Source organism: Miscanthus floridulus, chromosome 14 (assembly GCF_019320115.1).
Source record: "Miscanthus floridulus cultivar M001 chromosome 14, ASM1932011v1, whole genome shotgun sequence".
Taxonomy (NCBI): Eukaryota; Viridiplantae; Streptophyta; class Magnoliopsida; order Poales; family Poaceae; genus Miscanthus; species Miscanthus floridulus.
In genome coordinates this window covers 63,471,062-63,493,688 of record NC_089593.1, presented here as the reverse complement: position 1 = coordinate 63,493,688, position 22,627 = coordinate 63,471,062, and the positions used below count along the sequence as shown (strand labels likewise).

Here is a 22,627-nt window from a genome sequence, read left to right as displayed (position 1 = left end):
CGACTTACTTATCTATCACACTATTTATACCATCTTTTAAGATGTTTCTATCTATGTTTTCAGTCTCAGTGATCATCTATATATATAGTATCCGGAGAATTTCATTGTATAAGCAAGCTTGTTTTGGTCTGAGTTACAAAATCAAATGCCGAGTCCAAAGTGTTGTTTTTGTTGATATCGTCGTATGGACTTTTGTAAGAGCACCTCCAATAATAACTTATGAGCTAGTTATAAGCATGTTGTTTCATAATTTAATAAAAGAGAGAGATAAAAGCTATCTCATGATCAAGAGTTAGTGTCATGCATATATTCTTAAATCATGTGAGGTCATGTGATGCTATCCATACCATGAGCTATAAGTTAATAATACTATTGAAAAAATATTCTATATTATGAGCTATGAGCTTGGTGAGGGTGCCAGACACGTTAATGTTCTAGTATATCTCTTGTGGTTGCATAGATCTGGGAGAAGAGGAAGACAAAGCTACCTAGAGTCCTGGCGTGTCACTGTTGTCGATGGAGAAGTCCCGCCATGAGTGCAGGAAAGGAAACGCACAATGGGACACTTAATTGGTGTGTCAGCATTCTTTGGACTGGTTCTATCTCTTGTGTCCAAAATCACTGTGTGATTTGTTTTATTCTGAAGAAAACAATCTCTGAAAACATCATTGAACATTGCAAAGGAAAAAAAGGGAAAGATGTTACACGACCGATTTGATTATGAAAGATCACAATGCAACAGGCATAGACAAGGGGACACCCTTGTTAGCTAGCCATCTTCGGCCTGTTCGCTTGGTCATAAACGATCGTAAATTTTCAGTCAGAATAGTATTTTTCTCTCACATCAAACCAGCCAGCAGTAATAATTCACGATCGTATACGATCGTTTCAGCCCCAGCCGAACAGGCTGCCTATTGCTGGAACAGCGGAAACGGGAGGAAATCAAACACTCTGATGATTAAAAGGAACATGCAGGTAGCTGCAGGCTGCAGCAGGGTCGAATACTGAATGATTTAGATGGTGTAAACACCAATCGTAGTGATCAAACGGTGATCAGTTTTTGCAAAGAAGCCCACCACGGCCTCACCCTCCGGCACGGTATAGCTGAATGGAGCGGTGCCGTTGTCCCTTCCAAAAGGACCCAAGGTTCTTTGGTTGGTGACGATATGAAATTTTGAAAAATACACTGGCGGGCTTCCAAATGTCCCAGTCCCAGTGATCTGCTTCACCAACTCTGATGGGCCAAACGTGAACTGTAAAACAGCACAGAATTAGTGAAGAGGAAAAAGATATATCATCAAGTATTTATTAGGTGGCATATATATAGCTACTAACTCCATCCCTCCTAAAAAGATATAATTCCAAAATAATGTTAGGTCAAACTATCTTAGGTTATATAAAAAGGAGGTATATGCATCGTAGGCCCTTGAACTTGTCGCGTGGTGCCACTTAGGTCCATAAACTCTCAAATCGTACTTCTAGCACCCTAATATTGTTTAAGTATGCCACTTAGGTCCATGACTCATCAGATCAAGGTTTTCGACGTGGCGTCCACAGAGCTCACGTGAGCCACACGTGAGCCGGGTTTGGGGCGTGCAAATAAGTAGAGAGGCCCCAGTTCTTTTCTGCACGCAGCTCGGGCAGCCATCCGCGCCGGGGCCGCGACCAGCAGCTCGCCGAAGAGGCGCTCCACCTGTGCCGCCAGGCCGATGCCACCGGGGTGCTTGTCGTACAGCAGCAGGACCCCGGGTGCCCTGTCACCACCATCACCCGGAGCTCCACTCCCGCTCCAGCTTCCGCACGCCGCGGCGGCGGCGCACCGCGTCCCGAGGTCGGAGGTGGCGCACATCATGCGCAGCAGCAGGACGCTGAAGCAGCGCGTGCGACGCCGCCGTCGAACCCCAGCCCTCTCTGCTCCACGGCCGCCCTCACCGCCACGGGAACGCTCACCCAGACCGCTTGCGTGTGGAAGGAGTAGGGAGGCAGGTCCAGCTCGATGCCGTCGGACATCTGGTCGTTCGATTTCCATATCCTGTCGAACCTCACCCATTCCGTCGTCACCCTGCAATCGCTTGATTGAGCAGTTGCCCTGGGCGATGATGATGATGATGCAGTTTCATCACCGGCAGTTCCATCGCCATGGCCGTCGTCTTGGAGGATGTTGATCTCGATGACGTCATGAACTCTGGTGTAGTACTTGAGATCAGCTGCTGCTCGGCAGTACGCCGTCCTCGTCGACAGATCCAGCTGCTCGACCAAGTAGCTGACGCCCTGGTGCATGTACACGGCGCCTTCGTGCACCTGGAAGAAAGCCTTGCTTTCCTCGATCTCCTCCAGCACCCGGTAGCCCTGCTTGTCCACCGCCTTATACCTGTCGTGCTCGATCGCTCGTATGCTCACCGCGCGAGCATGGTTCTTGTCAGGCCCGACGTACTTCCACACGCCTGACTGACCGGAACTGTTCGTGTTCCTGTTCGTCGGGTGGCCCTGATCTCTCAGGGTCACCATGGCACCGTCCATGCTAGGACCAAAGTGCCTAGCGTCGTGCTCCGGGCACAGCGGCTTCTCGAAAGCGGCGCAAGCGAGGTGCAGCGTCGCGTCGTCGCCACACCGCGGAGCGTCCCGCCGAAGAGGCCGGCCTCGATCCTCCTCCGGTCCTCAGCGACGTACCCGCCATGGTACACATAGATGGTGTCCGCGAGCTCCGCCGAGGTCTCCTCGAGGATCTCACGCGCGTGCGCCAGCACGGCCTCGTAGAGCTTCCTCGTCTTGCAGAAGGCGATGCACCAGAGCCCGTGCTGGACCATCTCGGTGAAGAGGTGGGAGACCTCCTGCGCTGTGCTCGGGCACCTCCCTTGCCTTGACACCGACGGGTTCCATAGGAGGAAGTGCTTGGGCCCACAAGGGTTGCCGTCATTCTGCACGAGCTCGACGTCGTCAGCGTCCAGGCCGGCGAGCTCCGTGACATGCTCCCGGGGGTTCGCCAGTGTCGCCATGCAGGATATGAAGGTCGGGTGGCTCCCATAGACGTCCGCGAACACGCGCTTCAGCCGCCGGAGGATGAGCGCGGTGTGGCAGCCGAAGGCGCCCCTGTAGGAGTGAGCCTCGTCGATGACGACATACTCGAGGTTGGACAGGATCCGCTGGAACTGCGCATGTCACGGTAGGATCGAGACGTGCAGCATGTCTGGGTTGGTGATGAGTAGCCTCGCGCCGTCCCTGATCCTTGCACGGTGTTTCATCGGGGTGTCGCCGTCGTAGATGCTAACGACGTCGCCGAGGTCGCCGGCGCCCTTCACCATCCCTCGCAGCGTCTTGAGCTAGTCCTGGGCGGCGGCAGGACGCGAGATGGACTCCAGCACGGGCATGCTGTAGCACAGCGACTTGCCGCTGGCCGTGGAGGTGGACACCACCACGTGCTTGCTCTTGCCAGACACGGAGGCGGCGTAGGCGATGGCCTGTGCCTAGTGGCTGTACAGCCTCGTCACTCCGATGGCCCTGAGTGCCTCCCTGGTGGGCTGCGAGAGGTGAGACGGGAGCGGGCAAAAGGACGCCTCGCTGCCGTGGCGGGCAGGACGGATGTAGCGCGGCTGTCGAGCGCGTGCACGGGCAGGACCACCGAGCGTTGCTGTGCTGCCATTACTAACGCCTACGTACGTCTGATGACGAATCGAAGGGGAAATGGAGGATATGAAAAGAACTGGGGCCTCTCTGCTTATTTGCACGTCCCAATGCAGGCTCACGCGTGGCTCACGTGCGCACTGTGGACGCCACGTCGGTAAAAACCTTGATCTGATGAGTTATGGATCTAAGTGACATACTTAAACAACATTATGGCGCCAGAAGTACGATTTGAGAGTCTGTGGACCTAAGTGGCACCACGCGATAAGTTCAAGGGCCTACGATGCATATACCTCTATAAAAAGATATTACATTCTATCATACTATTTCATCCGTTCCAAATTATAAGTCGCTTTAACTTTTTTTGTATATTTATTTTGCTATGCATCTAGATATAATAATATGTCTAGATACATAGTAAAATGGATGAACCAAAAAAATCAAAGCAACTTATAATTTAAAACGGAGAGAGTACAAGATAAGTAAGTATATGTACTGTCTCTGTCCTTTCATTTCATGGGTCCCAGTGCCTTAAGTCAAACGTTACTATCTTAACCATCTAATTAATTTCAAAACATCCTTATAGTTTTGCAACATATATATGAATTATATATGTTATGAATCTATATAGTCAAAGATACAAATGTTTGACTTAGAACAAAACTAATACGACATGTAAAAAAACTTAGCGAGTACGACTTTGCATGGAATATATTTTCATTATACTATATATACCTATATTTGGAGTCTTACTATTTGACAATGTTTTCCTTAAAACCAGTCAAGTTTAAGTTAGTTTGATTTTAACCAAACATAGAACTGCATCGTCCTTTCTATGATGAAAGCAGACATGAACTAACATGATTTGCAAAACAACCGCACGCACATGCATGGTAAAGTATGAAATCTACTCACCGTTTCTGTCTTATCGGGCGAGTTGTTCAGAATTTGACCCCAAATACCAGCTGTGCGGATTCGCCCGTCTTCGTCAATGTAGGAAAATCCAATCGCATGAACCACACCCCCATGGTTGATTGTCACACTTTCTAGACGTTGGGATTTGCCTTGCATTTCACAAAGAGAGCCTCCATTTCCACCCCATGGTCCTCTCTTTGTCGGTGCAGGGACGGCGGCGACCTGAATACGAAGGACCATGCATCATGAGTGTTGGTTTAGGCCACCAAAATGAGAGAGCGAAGGAATAAAGGAGAGAGAGCCAAATGAGTCATCGGCCAAAAAGAAAGAGTCCTCCACCTCTCTCTCTTTTTATCTCTTTTTATAGGGGAGGTGAGAGATGGGGTTCTCTTTATGCCCCATAGTGGGGTTTGTATTTACAACAACACCACTAGAGGTTACAAATAGACCCCTAGTGAGATTTGTATTTACAAAAATGCCAGTAAAGGCTACAAACGGCCCCCAAAATATTATTTTGCGAGCCCTAAACTAGGCTATATAATTGGGTCTTGAACATGATAGTGGGGTCCCCAACAAATAATACACCCCAACAATGAGCTCGATTAGAAATAACAGAAAAGAAACGGTAAGTGTTTTACCACATATATAATGCAAAGTGATCAGATCTGAGACCAGAATATATATATAATGCAAAGTGGACGATCTGAAATTTATTACGCTTACCATGCGGCAGAAGAATTCCATACTAAGCTCTTGTGTTAATGTACCGTCTATTACACTATATACTCTTCTCTTGATGATACCGCGTGCCATTGCGAATTCACCGGTCCCACATACAATGGGCCACACATTTTCTTTGTCACCATTTGCTCCCATAACCTGAAGAGTGGACTCTTTGAACCTGCATGCACAATATATGTAATTGCTTTTGCTCCTAGATAATAATTAGGCCAGTCTTAGCAGTGGTTTCATGTCCCAAAGACTAGCTCCCATGTATTATTGGGAACAGTCTCCACTAATATTAGGCCAATCTCAATGGGAGTTTCATGGGCATTAAATATACTGACATGACAATGTATCGATGAAGAGAGATGATGAAAGTTTCATGGGAGTAGAAATAGTTTAATGAGGATGAAACTCTTCTACATTGTTTCTAAAATATGAGTGCGTTGGTATCTAGGTCATGAAACCCATTAAGACTAGCCTTATAGGTAAAATAAAAACCGTGGAACAAAGCGATAAGAGTTACTCTACGTACCTTTCGACCTTAAACACCAGGGTGAACCATTGGTCCAGTTGCCGGCATATGTGTACATGCCTTGCCCGTTGGCAACCAGGTTCGCCTGAGAGCCAGCGCCGTCATAGATCGCCCAGTTGCTCACACCAGTTTTACCAAGCCCTGTCACGGCATTGGGTAGTATCACGTCTGACTGATTCACGGCCGACCCCGCCATGATCTGGAGCAGATACAGCTTGCCAACGTTCACCTTGGCGTTCTCCACGAACGCACCAGGGTTACGAGTGATCTCGAAGTTGGGGATGCTGCTGGGTACCATGGGGACGTCGTGTGTGGTGTAGTGTGGGGTGGGAGACGAACTGACTGTAGCAGTGCTGCTCACTTGACTTAACTGCTTGTCTTCGTGTGTATAGAATTGAAGTTAAAGGTACTCCAATTTATAGCCCCACCAGAACTTGGGCGGGCCCATGCATCGAACTAGGAATATGCACCACCTACCCTTGTGTATATGAGATTAGTACTGGTTAAGACGTTCAACTCAGAGCGAGCACATGGAACAGACTTTTTTTTCCCTACCAGTAATTAAGCTCTGGCAGTGCCGTTTTTACTCAGTATACGTTAATAAGATTCGCAGGGTAGATCCATACACATGTGTCAGTCTTTCTGTGCATCAAACAATAATCGTCATAACTTGCAAACATGTCGACCATTGAGGTCGTCACATCTATCTCGTCAGCTAGCACGTCACTTGGACATGTCAAGAAAACAAAACTAACTCTAATCCACTACGTAAAAAACGATTTTTAGCAACGGTTCGATTTTTTTAGGGGCGGCTGGTGATGGAGCCGCCCCTACAGTGGCGTGCTCAGGTGCCCAGACACCAGCCGCCCCTACAAATGGAACAGCAGGGGCAACTGGTGTTACGATCCGCCCCTACAAATGGGGTCTGATTTGTAGGGGCGGCTCAATCACCAGCCGCCTCTGGAAATGCTACTTGTAGGGGCGGCTGGTGATTGAGCCGCCCCTACAAATGGCCCCGTATTTATAGCACCGATTTGTAGGGGCGGCTCAATCACCAGCCGCCCCTACAAATGCCCCCCATATAAAACAGATGCATCACCTTCTTTCTCCTCGGGTCACTCACTCCAACCCGTGAAAAAAGGTGGGGAGGCCCTAGGCACCTCCTAAAAATTGCTCTACTAAGGGGGGAAGGTTTTGGTCTCAAATCCTTTGGTGGAGAGGTTGTATAAGGTAAGAAAATGCTATTCCATACTTTTTTTGAAGTTTTAATGGTTAGTGAGTAATTAGAGTTTTGTTTTTCTCTCTTCTATGGTGCTTGAGCTATTTCTGAAGCAAATTAGACCCAACTTTTGAATGTACTAGGGTAAATTAGGGAGGGGAACAAGATCATACCCTTATTTGGTCCATGTTTCTTGATTTTATTGAACAATTAGTTAGTTTTATGGATGTTTCATGTGCATGTGGATCTAGATCTAGGGTTTGGTTTTTTTATTAATTTTGTTTTTGTAAATTTATGTTTGATGAAATTGGACTAGGGTTTGTATGAAAGATATTAGGTAAAGTATAATTCTGGCTAATTGTTGTCTTTGAAATTATTTATTGTAATCAATAAATATGTATTTTAATTATTTATGGATAAATGGGCCGTTAATTAATTTTCTTTTACCATGGTGTGTTTGCATGCTTCATGTAATTATATTAGATTTATATTCATATATATCTGAAGTATATACAATTATTCTCAAGTAATTATTAATTTGTTTCATTTTTATATATATCTGAATAAGTACTCCTTTAATGTTTGTTTTGTTGTTGTTGTAAAAGATGGAGTACAGGAACTCTTGGATGTATGGTTCGTTAAGGTTCAAGGCGGGTTTCCGTGAAGAGGTGGATAAATTTATTGAAGCCGCAAAGAAGCTGCAAAGAACCTGGCTAAAACCTCGTGTCTGTCTTGCGTCACCATCTCGTTCGTAGCTTGTGCACCTGTCTGCCGATAATCTACTACCTTGGGCATACCCCTAGGTAGACTGCTGACCATATTTCGTCGACAGTGGCACGCTAGGTAGAGGGTGTGTGTACTGCTCCCCAGACGACCAAGATGGTCATCATCCCCGGTTCTATGGCTACGCCGAACGGCCTCACGTTCACCATCTGCCAGATCACCTGGACCACTGACTCCGACAATTTCATCGCCATGACCACGGAGGAGGTGCAGATCCAATATATGTCGACCACTGCTTCACCAGCATCAGCTACGGCTCCGACCACGTTGGATCTGGCTCCGGCCACACCAGCATCGTCTCCAGCCACGCCAACAACCTGTCGTTCGCTTCCTCGCTACAAAGGGAGGCAGATCGACAACACCAACCTGCTTGACTCCATCGATCAGGTCGGCACTAAGCTTGCTAAAACCCTAGCTCTAGTAGGTTCGATTCAAAATCAACCATACTAAAGCTAAGTGATGCTTTAATATTTTTCTAAATATTCTCCAATCTTCGTATATCACCATAATGTTTCTCCAAGCTGTTTTCTCTATGTTTGCTCTCCAAATGTTTTTCTTTCATGTATACCATCTTAAAGATGACATACAACTAAGTCTAAGGTGAACCCTCGAATAGTCACGTTGATGCTCGGACGCCTCTAGAGACGGCCCTGTCTCTGGCTCCTCCCTACACGTGCACGAGCGTCTGCCCTGTGCATTATAGGTGGTCGGCAGCGGCTCCTTGGTCACGCCTGTTCCTCCTACACGTGCACGGGCTCCGCGCTTGATGTTATGGACTATGGGCTAGCTAGGGCTAGAGACTCAGCTACATACTAACTATTCCGGCGATTTATATTAAACATAAATATATTTTCACGCCAACTGATCGCCGAACTGCATACGCTGTTTCATCACCATTGCTGATTTTTCTCTGGAGTTTCTTTATTTGTACATCATGTACTACCCGTTCTACATATTTGTATTGCAGGATCGTCGTCCAGGTGATTGGACCACCTGGTGCTCGGGCTTCTCTACCGATCAACTGGTCGGACTGCTTGGTTCATGGACTCCATCGCCAACCAGTTGATCGGACTGTTCACCGGTCGCTTCTACTCAATGTTCACTTCGTCGACGACCAGAATGTTCGTCGCTCGTGCTTCATCACCAGTTACGTCGGTTACTCCTCGGCCCTCGAATTCTTTTTGCTCGAGGACTAAGTGGGCACACTTCACCACACGGACGTCGTCAGCTACGTCGGTGCTCGGACCTCGCCGCCTATGCCGAGTACTCCTCCCTCCTCGGTGCTCGGTCATCGCCAGCGACGCCTGGGACTCCTCGCTCCTCGGTGCTCGGACATTGCCGCCTATGCCGAGGACTCCTTGGTGCTCGGATCTCGCTGCCTACGCCGGGGACTCCTCGCTCCTCGGTGCTCGGAATCGCCAGCGACGTCGAGGACTCCTCGCTCCTCGGTGCTCGGTCATCGCCAGCGACGCCTGGGACTCCTCGCTCCTCGGTGCTTGGACATCGCCGCCTACGCCGGGGACTCCTCGGTGCTCGGATCTCACTGCCTACGCCGGGGACTCCTCGCTGCTCGGTGCTCAGAATCGCCAGTGACGTCGGGGACTCCTCGCTCCTCGGTGCTCGGTCATCGCCAGCGACATCGAGGACTCCTCGCTCCTCGGTGCTCAGTCATCACTAGCGACGCTGGGGACTCCTCGCTCCTCGGTGCTCGGACATCGCCAGCGACGCCGGAGACTCCTCGCTCCTCGGTGCTCGGACATCGCCAGCGACACCGTGGACTCCTCGCTCCTCGGTGATCGGTCATCGCCAGCGACGCTGGGGACTCCTTGCTCCTCGGTGCTCAGAATCACCAACGACGTCGGGGACTCCTTGCTCCTCAGTGCTCGGTCATCGCCAGCGACGCCTGGGACTCCTCGCTCCTTAGTGCTCGGATATCGCTGCCTACGCTAGGGACTCCTAGGTGCTTGGATCTCGTTGCCTACGCCGAGGACTCCTCGCTGCTCAGTGCTCAGAATCGCCAGCGACGTCGGGGACTCCTCGCTCCTCGATGCTCGGTCATCGCCAGCGACGCCAGGGACTCCTCGCTCCTCAGTGCTCGGTCATCGCCAGCGACGTTGGGGATTCCTCGCTCCTCGGTGCTCGGTCATCGCCAGCGACGCCAGGGACTCCTCACTCCTCGGTGCTCGATCATCGCCAGCGGCGCTGGGGACTCCTCGCTCCTTGGTGCTCAGACATCGCCAGCGACACCGGAGACTCCTCGCTCCTCAGTGCTCGGACATCGCCAGCGACACCATGGACTCCTCGCTCCTCGATGCTCGGTCATCGCCAGCGACGCTGGGGACTCCTCGCTCCTTGGTGCTCGGACATCGCCAGCGACATCGGGGACTCCTCGCTCCTCGGTGCTCGGTCATCGCCACCTATGCCGGGGACTCCTCGCTCCTCGGTGCTCGGTCATCGCCAGCGACGCTGGGGACTCTTCGCTCCTCGGTGCTCGGTCATCGCCAGCGACATCGGGGACTCCTCGCTCCTCGATGCTCGGTCATCACCAACGACGCCGAGGACTCCTCGGTGCTCAGTCATCGCCAGCGACACCGGGGATTCCTCGCTCTTCGGTGCTCGATCATTGCTAGCAATGCTAGGAACTCCTCGCTCCTCGGTGCTCGGACATCGCCGCCTATGCCGAGGACTCCTCGCTCCTCGGTCATCGCCGGCGATGTCGGGAACTCCTCGCTCCTCGGTGCTCGGACATCACCAGCGACGATGGGGACTCCTCGCTCCTCGGTGCTCGGCCATCGCCAGCGACGCCGGGGACTCCGTTGCTACTCGAATCTTGCTATGTCTCATCGGTGTGCTATCAAGCTGCTCCATGCTGTTCGGATCAGGGTGCTGATCTTGGGCAGCACGTCTAGGGTCTTGATATATGCATGTCGGATGATGTCGGCAAAGCTTTCAGACTTCTTTTTCTTTGACCCTGCTACAAGAATTCATTCTTCATCTTCTAGTAGGCTCGGGGACTAAGTGGGCACACTTCACCTTGTGGTGAATGTGCTTGTTCTCATCTCAAGGATATGCCCGGGGACTGGCTGCCTGCTCGGCTGGTCTTCTACTTTCTGACCCTGGCACCTCACGACTACGTCGCCTACTGTCAGGCTCGGGGACTAGCTATGGGGGTATGGCCCCTGGTATCTACAAGACAAGATATGGGCCACACCATCAGAGGTGGCCCGACCCACAAGATCAAGGCATGCACGGCACTGCTTGGCGTACACCGCAAGCTATTGTATAGTACCAAATAGGCAACTTTACTTGTAACCCTACCTCCTCCAGAGTATATAAGGAGAGGTAGGGGTCCCCTAGCAGAGAGGATCTATCAGATCTGATTTACATACAGCAATACAATTAGACGCAGGACGTAGGTATTACGCCTTCACGGCGGCCGAACCTAGATAAAACCTCATGTCTGTCTTGCGTCACTATCTCGTTCGTAGCTTGCGCACCTATTTGCCGATAATCTACTACCTTAGGCATACCCCTAGGTAGACTGCCGACCATATTTCATCAACACTGGCTATTAGAGATGTCAATCGAGCAAATTAGGGTAATATTCCTTCAAATATTCCCCATTCGATCGCTCTACTGAATCCTTCTTTAGTGTTTCTAAAATATAAATATTACCCAGCGCACCACGCTTGATCCGATAAGGTTCTTCTCAATTAGTCAACTATTTTTGCTAGATTTGCTGTCCTCTGACCTGATCGGCAATTTTACTCTCCAAACCAAACCTCCCTCAGAGAATTGCTCATTCCTGACTTCTCAATCATAACATCGCAATCCTTGGTTCATAGGCTTCAATGTTTTTCAAGAGCGCGTAGCCGAAGGCAGCACAAATATCCTCTAAGTTATCCATCATAAAATTCTTGTAAACTTCGGCATAACGCACCTCAATCTGACTCAAACTTCCCAAGGAGAGACTGTACTATGGCTATGTGCGGGTTTATAGGGTGACTCCATCAGCTCTTTTACCCTTAGTCATTAAGGATAATTCGTTTCTAGCCTTCCTGAAAGATGTTCTTTGTTCTGACTGAAGAACCCATTTTGAAAATAGCTGACTCCAGACCCTTGGCTTTAATTTTATCTAGGTCTAAAAATACAGCCTTTATTAAGGGAGTCTTTCAATCTTCCATCCTTAGTCATCTGGCGTCATATTCTCTTCGACATTGGTGAAGTGGCGTTTTGCCTTCTATTAATTGTGGTTGCCTTTTGCGCGCCTCAAGGCGTCCGCCTCTTCGCTTCATGTCTTCAAATACAAGCCGAGGGCTTTGGCCTCAAACACATCTCTATCTGCAACTGATCCTTCGCTTCCTTCCGTCTGCAAAAACCCTGCAGTGGTTCCCTTCATCTTTTCTATAGATCCAATCATTTCTCATGGCCGACGAAGGTAATCGAGGTAAGCGCGCGGCAGAGGAGATCCCGACAGAAGACATGCCAATGAACCAGCGTCTTCGACGCATGAGGTGAGATTGGCAACCTCTATTCATGATGATGATCTATCCTGACTCGCCTATAGGTTCATTGTGAATGACAGCCTTCATCCTTTTCCCAGGAATGACAAACCCACTGATGCTGCATCTTCCATGTCGGCTTCATCGTCGGGTTCTTCTAACTCATACGATGGTGATGATGCACGATGCTTCTTCTGAGAATGGAGGGTGGCTGAGGACCGCTATTCCGAGGCGATTTGGAACAATTGCCAACTGGAGATTCGTTTAGGAGTCCTCCAAGCGGCCCTTAATGCGGCTGAGGAGGAGGCCAACGCCGTTCGAGCGTGGCTGGCTGAGTCTGACGCTGTGGTAGTAGGTAGGATGAGCTCCATGAATGTTTCCATTCTGGTTTCCGTTGCCTTTGTCTTGATATTCTTCTGCAATTGCTAGCTCAAACGGTGCAACTGGAATCTCTCCAATCAATGGCAAACATGGCTGTGGATGCCGTCAATGCGAGGGGTTCCCCCATTGACGCTCGTCTCCAAGACATTGTGGCCCACACCCAGGAGATTACTCTTCACGGTGTTCATCACGACGCATTGGAGGCACTAACTGCGGCATAGGTCCAAACCAGGCATGATCTCCACGCCATGGAGGTTGGCTTCCTGATTGGTGATGGCCCTGAGGGACATGAAGATTTGATAGAAAATTTCACTACAGCAGCGGAGGCCATCGTGGACATCATATCTGCTCAGGATGTGGTGAACAAAGTCTTTGATTAGTTTGTACTTAGGGTAATCTGATGAACAAAGACTCCTGTTCTTTTATGAATGTGCCTTAGTGCAATGCCCTTGTATATGATTGCTTTTGCTTTTGCTTTTTGCTCTATCGGCGATACATATCGTATCGGCTTTTATTGTCTTTGAAGATTTTCATGTTTTGAACTAGAGGTGATACCTTTCTAGTACCGGCTATTAGAGCCGAGAACAAATCGGTTTTCAAATGTTGACCGGGTGTCAGGATAACGTACCACATAACTTTTTATATCAAAGGTCAAACGATTAATGAACCCAGGTCAAGCATCCTATTAAGCGAAACAGAACTTCTTAAGAAATCCATTAACTCTAAATCGCACTCACACTTTGACTCAGCATTCACATATGTTGGCCGAAATCCATCTCCAAGACTCAACGCTTATTTTTCCTTTAATCCAATGGCTGACGTGAAGTCATGATTTTCTACTAAAACAAGCTTTTAGAGTCGATCGCTTGCATTGACTGTTGGCTTTCATTACTAATCTTAATGAAGCCTCCTTTCCATGACTTGCTAGAAAAACATTCGAAGTCTCCTAGTTCCCAAAAGACTAGATCGGCTGTTGTGATACTCACAGACTCATCAGCGCAAACCAGTTCGACGTCATCCCCATGCCATTGAATCAAACACTGATGCATGGTTGATGGTATGTAGCAATTTGCATGAATCCAATCATGACCGAGGAGCAAACTGTAAGACCCTTTCCCATCGATGACGAAGAATGTAGTGAGTAGAGTCTTGCTTCTGATTGTTAGCTCAACGTTTATTGCCCCCCAGGTCTTAGATGTATTACCTCCGAAATCCTTGAGCATCGTGTCAGTCTCCATTAGATCTTCTGGTCCTTTACCAAGTTTACGAAAAGAAGTGTATGGCATAAGATTGACAGAAGCAGCTCCATCCACCAACATCTTGTTCATCGGCTTCCCATCGACAAGACCTTCCATATATAACACCTTTAAGTGCCGATGTTTGACTGGCTTATCAAATATTGCTTGCTGTACAACCGTCAACTTGGCAACTATCTCCTCATACTCTGATTCATCGAAATCCAAATAAACTTTTTGATCTACCGGAGCTCTGAATTCTTATGGCAACAGAAAAGCCATTTGGATATTAGCCGATGGTTGCATTCTATCGGCTATCTGTTTGGTATGCCACACTTGAGTCTTACCGGATGCCTGAGCATGTTCCATCTCTTTATTCCTTAGGCGTTGCACCCTTCTCTTCTGGCTTCTTGTGAAAACTCCTGGACACCACTGGCTTTCCTGCCACACATATCTTCTTTTAGTGCCTTCCTCTTCATGATCAGCTCAGTCCTGATTAACGACTCTTTTTCTAAGCCAATCATGAACACTTTTATTTTTTAAGCGCTGGTCCATGTTATTATGATGATATGCATCTTGAGCATGGATAGACCGGTGGTTGGTTTGAGACTGCATATACTCCTGATATTGATTGCTGCATCCTGGACAGTCATGTCTGGTAGGTAACTTCAAACCTTCATTCCAGCAATGTCTGAAGAAAGGACAATTCCAATGTATTTTGGCTTGTTCCCTTTCATACCTTTCTTGCTTTAGTTGATGCTGGTACGCTTGATCTTTTAACCAACTCTGATAATCCGTTTCCTTCTGCCACTGCCATTTATTCAACAGAATTCGAGATGTGACCCGTGGCTTTATCGTCTCTGCTCTTAATGTCTTCCCCTGATAGTATCAGCTCTTTTGCTCGGCATGACATCTCCTAATTTCTCTGTACTCGTCAGCCTATATTTACATCTTGTGATCAACTGTTCTAGCTTCTTTTGATTTGGTTGATGTTAGGACCTTGGTTTTTCCTTTGAATAGTCCAGCATCAACCATGTTTTGATCTCCTAGGAAAGGATTATCATCAACTTTCATTTTCTGAGGCGTATCAAATTTGAGCCTCCCCTGCTGAATAGCTCTCTATATATGCTGCCTGAAGATTCTGCATTCATTAGTGGAATGAGAAGTAACATTATGGAACTTGCAGAACTTCTTATTCTTCAACTGATCATGGGGCAACATGACATGACCATCGGGCAACTTGATCTGCCCTTTGTCCAGCAAGAAATCGAAGAGTTTATCTGATTTGGTGACATCAAAGTCATAGCTCTCCTCGACTCCTCTTCCCCAAGGATTTGGCACCATCACTGTCTTCGTGCCCCAATTCCATTCAGCTGCAGCAACCTCTTCTTCTTCATCTTCATAGCCGTCATCGACTGAATATGGATCATAAGCTTCAGCTACTGAGGTACTCTTCTGGAACTGGGTATCTCTGTGCATACTCTGAAATTAGCTATTAAGTGCTGCTACTCATTTAGCCAATTGTCCTAAGTTGTCAAATTCTTATCCCATCAACTTTTCTTTCTACATCGGCAGCATTCCTTGAACAGCCAAAGCAGCTAGTTGATCATCGACCAAGTTTAAGGAGAAGCACAAGTTCCTAGTCTCTTGAAACCTCTAAACAAATTCAGTGCCCGATTCATTAGTCTTCTGTCTTATGGTTGTCAGATCGGTAATATTCTTTTCTCCAGTCCCAGTATAAAAATATGTATGAAACTTCTTCTCCAGGTCAGCCCAATTGGCAATGGAATTGACTAACAATGATGAAAACCAAGTGAAGGCTGGCCTTGATAAAGACAGAGAGAAGAAATGAACTTGATGGGCATCTTCAACTGACGCTTTGCCCAATTGTGTAAGATACCGACTGACATGTTCTATCGTGCTTGTACTATCTTGGCCAGTGAACTTAGCGAATTCTGGGAGCCTATAATTTGTTAGAAGAGCAACCAAATCATACCATTCTGGATATGGGCGTTTGTACAAAAAGGTGTGCCCTTTTGGCTTCAGACCGAATTGATTCTTCATTATCTCAGTCACCCTCAGAAATAACACATCAGCTTGCAGATTTGGATTCCTCTGTACCTGCTGACCCATCTGTGAATTGAAATCCTGCGTGCCTTGATATCCTAGATTTGGCATCATGTGGAGGGTGTTATAATCTGTGCCATAGTGATACCCTTGTGGAATCTCAATCTACTGAGTCCTTTGTTGGCTTGCTGCTTGAAGTCTCTGATTATAGATATAAGGATCTATATCTCTACGGATCCTTTGAACTGACGGTGCAATTTTTAGAGCCGACGATGATATGTGGCCTGATGCGCCAAAATTGATCACCTGGTTACGACTTTGCCCCACTAGCTGTTGCACATGCTGTACTGGTGGTCCAGGATGGTACTGTGTTTGATTTGTAGTAGTTCCTTGAGTTTGTTTAGATGAACCCTGAACTGTCTGGACATCACCACTACCAGCCGGTGTTGCTTTCTTGATGGCTGGTATTGACTTGATTGGTCCCCTAGGTTGATGGATCTGGAATGTCGTAATAAGCTGATCCACCTTGACCAACTGGAAATCCATGAATCGCCTCTTTCAAGGCGTTATGGAATACGTCCACGAAAGCTTCGTTATGGCTCAACATGGCATCACGAATAGATTTGTCCACAACCTCTTTAAAGAAATGCCTGTCTTCAGCTTCATTTGTGTCCGTCTGCCCGTTTAACAGAACTCTTGGTAGTAGAAATTTCTGATCAATTGTGTTGTCACGTGTTTTGGTGTAGGACAACAAACATTTATTCTGAAACTCTTCTATAGCTTTGCTGATGACACCCTTATACCCATCAGGTATATCTTCATAATGTAGCATAAGGATGTCGTCGTTGTTGTGAACCGCCATGACGATTGTGGGGTCCCACCGGGCGTGCCAGAAACGTGTGTTAATATAGAATTTTTGTCCCATACCGAGGACACACGCAGCAAGCCGGAAGGGTCCGCTCGATAGAGCAGATCCGCCTAGCTTCAGCGCAGGGGTGGTCGATCCTACGCGATCCTTCCGAGACGTGCTAGTCAATTTGACCCTACAATTGATAAGGAGAGAAAGTTCATTAGTAATTAAGGGCGAAACTTGCCGACGTTGCCAGATAGTCCCAAATGTGCGGCTATGAGAGCCGATATGAAAGGAGATCGACTAAATAGTCGATTCTAGTATATTCATTAGAATAAATCAATTAGAGCTCATGGGGTTGTGTAAGAAGAATCGGTTATCATTCAGGATAAATATCGTTAATCGAACAGATATTAATCAATGGCAATAAGATGTCAACAATGATCGGTTTGTGCTAAGCCAATGATTATAATTAACCAAACCCCTTTTTATATAAAGAAAAAATTCAACACCACTTAACCGTTTAATAAAGCTAAATCTAATGAACATGTTAGATCTCATCCATCATCACGACCAGTGGGGCATGAGGCAGAATCATGCAGGCCGTAGAAATAACAATAGACTCGACGACCCTAACTCATTACTAATATCAGTGGGGCATGAGGCAGAATCATACAGGCCGTAATACAATAATAAGATCATGGGGCTAACATATCATTCAACCTATCTTTACTTCAACGGTCTCGTGATGCGAACTGTTTGTGAAAGCGCTCGATATTGGCTAAAGTAGCCGATTCAGGCATAACGCACAGTTAAAGTCATGCCTTACCAGGAATAGATCTACTAAATATCGATCCCCACTCCACAGTGCTAACAGTGGGGTGTGAAGCAGAATCACACAGGCCATGATAACGGGCCGTGGAACGGTTCTCTATAACCAATAGATCTACTCAAGACGCAACATGCCTTAACCGCACATTATGCACGATCAAGATTGATGTAAAACAGCCAATAAGACATAACTCATCGTTTAGGATGTAGATTGGATCAGTTTTAGGTTAGCAAACGATGGGTCAAATAAGATATAAGGCCGATCTAAATCAATCTCAATCGGGCAGAGTGATATTGCTGTAATTAGATAAATAATGAAAGCAATAAGCAATATCGGTAACTTAATGAATCTACCAAAGATTGCCATTCTAAGGTAGAGCCGATAACTTGACCTTGATCTAATTAAAGCAGTGGGGTGTGAGGCAGAATCACACAGGCCATACTTGAATTAAACAAGAGTCGATAACTAGCTCATACTAGAGCTGCAGTGGGGGTCGATCGGATCGATGCAGCCATATGAATAGAGGTATAAACCATGACGGTACTTACAGACAAGCAGTGGAGGTCGACCGGATTGATGCAGCCGTACTCGCTGAAGAACTCGCCGAGATCTACTCTACTTCTACTCCTAAGGGGTGGCCGGAGCCAAAAAAAAAAGTAATTGACTTGTATTTGGATTGATTGATTGATCCCTTTACAATAGCCGGGGTTTGGTATTTATACCCGGGCCCTGTACATGACTCTTGTCTAAGCACGACTTATTACAATTTTTGACCCTAGAGAAAACATTCCTAATTTAAGATAACTTGGACTCTAATCTTTCCCTTTTTGTAGAGTCTGGCACGCTTCGTCCTGGCGCCGAACGTAACTTTTGTTGTTATCCGCTGGCACTATCTGTGGAAAGCCGATTCCATTTTTTGCATCTGAATCAGCTAGTCCTGATCTGCACGTAATTGATTCCTTGATGACATGATTTTGGGAGCTTTCGAGTCCCTGCAACATCTTCTTCCAAATTTTGGTGTAAACAGATGGCAAAAAGAAAGATTACAGAATAGTCTGGATCCATAGTTCAAACATGGATGAGCTTGTTTCTTTGCTCTGTGCGCGAACAGAGACAATTCTCTCTTGACAAAATCTCCTACTACTAGAGACGGGATCTGTAGAGATGGCTTGGATGCCTCTATAGAGGCGGCTGGACTCTCCTCTTCTATCTCTACAAATAAGTGATTTGTAGAGAGGCGGCTGCCCAGCGTCTCTAGAAATTAAATGGAATTTGTAGAGGAATCAGATTCGCCTCCATAAATGAATTTTTAGATACAGGTGGGATTCTGAGCCGCCTCTACAAATAACATTAATAGAGGCGGCTGGAAAGTACAGCCCCCTCTATTAATCTATTCGCAGAGGCAGCTGTTATTTCCTGTTGTGTCTGGTAACTTTCCCGCCAATTTTTTTTTAAATTTTCCACCAAAATCCAAACTGCTTTTGTGAGTACCGGTACCATGCATACGTATATTTATATGCATACAAAATGAACAATATATATCATTGTAATTATATCATCTAACTCAATATATATACACACATGCATGTTCAAATGTCTTAACATACAGCACGTTATAATTTTACATTGTATCCACAATGTTATTAATGACCCAAATTTAAAACTTCCCACTCGCAAAGATGTCTACAATCTTTTTGATGTCCTTTTGCAAACGTCAGGTCATGGAAATCGTCGTTCTTCTGTAGAATTTGGTCGATGATATACTTGCATAGGTCCACAATGATCTCCCACAGTTTGTCATCATCCATACCTTTTTCTCTAATATTTGGGACCTTAGGCCACTGCACGAACGAAATCCAAAATGATATGTATATACCCTATTTGGTACCCGGGTACTGAATAGTTATTCGGTACCCAGTCCCACCAACGCCCCGCTCCCAGACACCGACCCTAGGCCTAGTTTTTTTTTCCTCCGTATGGGTGTTTGCCGTGCCGGTTTTCTTTTTTTCTTCCGTTGACTGAATTTCTGTATTTTTCATTGGCTGAGTTTCTTTTTTCCTTTTTTTTTTGCTTTGACTGAGTTTCTGTTTCTTTCTTTTGTGTGGACAGAGTAGAGAAGCAACGTTTTTTCCCTTTCTTTTGCATGGACAGTAGAGAAGCAAACTTTTTTTCATGTGCAATGCGTCAGTTAGCAGGGCTCACGGCCATACTATCTATTCAGTTTGTGCTATGTTTTAAATTATTAATCCCCGTATCCCAACAAAAACAGTGACTTTTATAGTTAACTATAAAATTGTTATAAGTATGTTTGTATCAAGAACAATAAAATTGGCAAATGAAAGAATGTGCAGCATTTTTTTTATTCTTGTCTAGGATGCATAAAAGTAATTTCGTGACAAATGGTGTCGTTAAAAAAACTCCTAGTCTTGCAAACATTATTTGTTACCAAAGTAACATGGAAATTTGTAAATTTAATACAATTCTACTGACTACTTGACTGATCGTTGTATGTTGTATCATGCGGTCATGCCCATGTACAAGGAATATACAGCTCCAAGCGCCATTATCGGTTATGCTGCAGCAGTAGCATTGCATAGGGAGCAGAAGCACAAGCAAAGCATGAACCACCATTTTGAAAGCTGGTTAGACAACCCTGAATGCATCCTGCATGATCAAAATCATCACAAGTAATAATACAATTAGTTCAGTACAACAATCTCCAACTAATATATTTTTGCTTAAGATTGTTTAGCTAGCTGAAAATTACAAATACTTATAATAATTGTTTCTTTCAGATGAATATGGTAAAAATGCATGTCATCCATGGAGTGCCTCATCTTTTCATAGAGAAAAATATTATATGCAAAACGTCTCTTTCAGTTGAGTATATCTTAAATGCGTGTCACACATGCTATCTCAAATAATCTTCTCATATCTGCAACTGCAACATGTCCCAGTAATTTCAGCATGCTTGTTTTTACAGGTGACACATATCAATCAACAAAATATGGTAAATAACTAAATATCATAAGTGTATATGAGAAGCAGTAACATATTTTTATGAGCAAATGAAGTATGGTGATAGCATAACTTCGTGCGCAATAAATCTGTAATCTCAACAAGTGCATACATAGATCTAGATAAACCATAAAATCAATGCCACATTTATGACTGGAGACAGTGATCAGTCCAAACAAGTGTCTCCAGCATACCTATTTCGTGCTAGCGACATGCCACTGTTGCTGGAAGGCTAACCAAAATGATCAAAAACAGCCATAACTAGTGTTAATGATTTGGAAACTACAACAGCCATAAATTAAATGTGTAAAATTGGAAAATTAGCAAGGCTAAAAAAATAAGCTAATTTCCAATGGAAACAAATGCAAAATTTATACTCTTGTAAATCTTCAAGCATAATTAGCCACACAAACAAATCAGTAATAGTAGAAGAAACTACCTATGTGAGTAATCATGGGGAGTAGATGGAGGATGCTTTGATGGCGAGCGCCACGGATCTGCACAAAAACACAAAGAGAGAGAAAAGAGGATAAATAACTCTGATAAAACTATTAGCTCTAGTACATGATGTACACCTCTATTTTATTCTAAGCTCAAAAGAATTTTCACAATTCAAGATCTAATACAGGAATCATGTTTGATTACTGATTAGACTCACAAATAGATGAATGATTGCATCAAAATAATGAAGAGACATATATGTTAACTTGTTAACACTGGATTTTGGTCGATTCTGGAGGATGACAGGTGGACCTGCATGCGGGAAGAAGGGTATTCGGCAAACAAAACAAGCGGTCAGTCGGCTAAATGCTTGTGCGGTCGGTTACTCCAGAAGGCGGTGACTCCATTCGGGAAAGCAGAAGATGGCAGGCGAGGCCGATCGAAAAGATGAAAGTTGTAATAATAAAGGACTCTGAGAGTTTAGGGCAAGGAATCGTAAGTTTCCAAGTTTGTTTAAAAGTTCCTTTGTAAATCGTAGTCTTCTAGGACTCGTGTTTTGTCTAGGGTATAAATATTGGCCCTCGACCATTGTAATAGGGGTTCACAACCAAATCAATACAACCGGCCCCGTGCCAACTTTCGAGTCCTTTTGTCGTGTCGTCGAGTTCTTCGAGAGGAGTCATCGATCCGTCGACCTCCGTAAGTTCCGACAACCTTGTTATCATGTTTAGTATCATGCGGTGGATTTAGACGTGATGCAAGTAGTCTTGTTTGTTTTCAATGGTCGTGCGGCGGATCTTTGCTTGACAATCAAGAAGTCTTTGCTTATGCTTTGTTTTTGGGTAGATACCGTGCGGCAGGCATTTACTCAATATGCTTAGTGAAAGCAAGATAGTTATCGGCTCTATTAGATACGGCAAATCTAAATAGATTCATTAAGTTATCCAGTGTTACATGTTTTAAATACTTTATATATTTGTAACACACTTCTGCCCAATCTAGATTGATATTGTTCGGCTCTCTCTTATGGTTTTATTCGTGCTTCAATGATCATTGCTTTTCATGTTACCTTTGCAAATAGATAACATGCTCATAACGGCTGAATTATTTTAATCTAGATTGTCACATGTCGTGGGTTCGTGCATGTTAATTACGTTTAAACTTTAACGAAACTAGGTATCGTGCGGCAGATGCAGGTTTTAGATTAGTTTAATCATATTTATTTGCATGTTCCTTCTTCATGGACCCCAACTCGGCTGAATTGCTGAGCTTGGTTATGCAATAACTCATAATTAATTTCACTTGTTCAAGCATGTCTTCCCATGCACATGCATTCGGCAATCGAATCTTTACGTGTGTTCATCTTACGATTAGCCGAATGGTTTATAAACTCGTTGGCAGACAGCTTCCTATAGCTGTATGTCGTTGTAAGTGGCTTCAGGGCCGTATATATGGAACTGTCTGGTCTCACCCGACATGTTTCGGTTTGATATTTAATTGTTTTA

The 22,627-nt window shown here is 45.7% G+C and overlaps 2 pseudogenes; both read right to left on the bottom strand.

Annotated features, from left to right (window-relative positions):
* Positions 1–1,013: 1,013 nt before the first annotated feature.
* Positions 1,014–6,092, bottom strand: LOC136503564 (uncharacterized; annotated as a pseudogene).
* Positions 1,526–3,819, bottom strand: LOC136505590 (uncharacterized; annotated as a pseudogene).
* Positions 6,093–22,627: the final 16,535 nt, after the last annotated feature.